This window comes from Gossypium raimondii, chromosome 9, assembly GCF_025698545.1.
Source record: "Gossypium raimondii isolate GPD5lz chromosome 9, ASM2569854v1, whole genome shotgun sequence".
NCBI lineage: Eukaryota > Viridiplantae > Streptophyta > Magnoliopsida > Malvales > Malvaceae > Gossypium > Gossypium raimondii.
Window position 1 is genome coordinate 39602677 of NC_068573.1, and position 2428 is coordinate 39605104.

The following is a 2428-nucleotide window of genomic DNA, read 5'->3' on the forward strand; positions in this document are numbered from 1 at the left end:
TTAAGTCAATCGAGAAATTCGAACCCAGTAAGTTAGGATTTGATCTCTCGAAATTCTTAAACAACAAACATTGCCTTTATTTCGAAATCGAGATAACGAAATGTCGTATCCAATAAGTTAGGATCAAACATTTGGAAATCTTAAGAACCTTATTCAATAATTGCATGGTTTTAATAAAATGGGCACTTGATTATCTAAATTCATAAGAATCGAAGCTTGGTAAGTTAGAGCACGATTTTCTCAAGAACCTATGAACGCCAAGCCTTTTTAAGGATTATGGAATAAAACGATTATGAAGCTTTAATAAGATTAGATGCTTACGAACATGATTGAATAACAATACATATAGTGTAAAAAGATAAATAACAATTTGAACTTAAACTAGAAGCAATTAAACGAATAATAAGCAAACACAAACATTGATTTTAATCATATTATACAAACAACCCTATTAAAAATTAAGCAACCCATAAATTCATAATCAATTAAAAGCACACAAAATCGAGACAAAGGAACAAAAGAAGGAAATAAAACAGTGATGACAATAAATAATACAAATATTTTAATACAATTTGGTAAGGAAATAAAAATTAAATAAAAGGTTTAAATAAATTTTAATAAAAAATTGTGAAAACACAAAGAAATAAAAATGAAGTAAAATAAAAGTGAATAACTTGAAATCGATATATATGTTCTAATTTATGTAAGTAAAATTTAGTAGAAATAATAGTTTATACCTAGTAAGATTATATAAAAGTTAAAATAAAACAACAAATTTAAAAGGAAGGCTTCCATACATGACACTATTATTTGAGATTAATAATGTATTATTATATATATATACATATAGTAAAAAAACATATTACATATACATAATATATAAAAATATAAAGTATTATTATTACAAATTAACTTTCTATAATAATATAAAGTTAATCCTATATATATAAATAACAAATATATAAAAGTAAAGTAATAATACGATAATAAGAATAAATATGATAATAAAATAACAATAAATTTCCTAATAAAAAAATTGAGTAACAAAAAGGATTAAATCACAAACAAAATCAAATTAACAGGGAACTACTGGGATTAAAGAAACATGGAGGACCATGCTGCAACACGCGTATTACATGGGGGCCTGATTGGGAAATATCCCGCTTCCCCAAAACGCAGCGTTGCAAGCTGGGCTGGAATGAAATAAAAGCAGGATACTGGGCTAAATCGGAAAAAGGGGAGATAACCGATTCGAATAATCCAGAAAATAGGTGGACCGGTCGTGCAAATATCCCTCCCCACGCCAGAACACGCGGACCTAGCCGCGTCTGGGTCGGGTCATCGGGTCGCGGCCTAAAACGGCGCCGTTTAAGAGCTACTGAATCAGGCAATACGGCGACGTTTCTTCACTCCCCACTTAAGCCAACATTAGCCCTATTACTCTAAACAGAAAAGAAAAGAAAAAAGATAAAGAGAAAAAAAAAACCTAAAAATCTAATCTCCTCATTCATGAGTCGCGCCGCTTCAGCCCCCCATTCATCCGGTCTAAACTCCAATTACGGCGGAGTGAACCAGGATGCGGCGTTTCCACCTCTAAGGTGAGTCTCTTCTCTCTCTTTCTCTACTTTCTTCTTGCAAATCATGAAAAATGAAGACAAATATCAAAAGAAACGAGAAATATCACTGAAAAATCACAGAAGGATCACTTTCGAACTCCTTTCTTTTCGATTTCTCTAAGAATTTTTTTTTACAATATACTTGTATGTTTTTTTTTGTCTGTGTATTCTTCTTTTTTTTTCTTAAAAACCTTACACAGGCCTTTTGCCTTTTTTTGTTTTTATAGACCAAAAAACTAAACTAAAAAAATACAAATTTTCTCTTTTCTCTGCTATGTTTTCCTCCCGTTTGCAGGTACGGCGTACAGAGTTGGGGACGTGGCATGTACGGCGGCGAAGGCGCGCGCGTACGAAGGCTCGTCATGTGCGGAGAGAGAGCGAGGGGACGTCACTGCTGCGACGCTGGGAACCCTTGCTGCTAGGGTTTCTGAATCTTTTTCTGTTTTGGGTTGTATGATAGTTGGGCTAGATGTTGGGTTAAAAGTAATTTGGGCCACATTGGGCCCATGTACTTGGACTGTTCTTATATTGGATTTTTAAAATTATTATTATTTATTTGGGTTTTAATACTAAACATTTAAAAAAGGACTGCTATTGGTTTTTATTTATTTTATTTTTGGTTTATTTGTGTTTGTGCTTTTAGGCTTGGGCAAATTGGGCCTATTACAATTATATCATAAATAAATTTTAATTTTAATTATCATACATAATATTTTTACGTAACTAAAATATCAACTATATAAATATATTTCTTACATAATTTTCACAATATACCATAAATCTAATATATATATATAAATTATTATTCAGTT

General features: G+C 31.3%; 1 long non-coding RNA gene across 1 annotated transcript; it reads left to right on the forward strand.

Moving 5' to 3' along the window:
• The first annotated feature begins 1251 nt into the window (after window positions 1-1251).
• Window positions 1252-2224, forward strand: LOC105799614 (uncharacterized). Its single transcript, XR_001135621.2, has 2 exons — window positions 1252-1598; window positions 1912-2224. It is a non-coding gene; the product is annotated as an uncharacterized LOC105799614 (long non-coding RNA).
• Window positions 2225-2428: the final 204 nt, after the last annotated feature.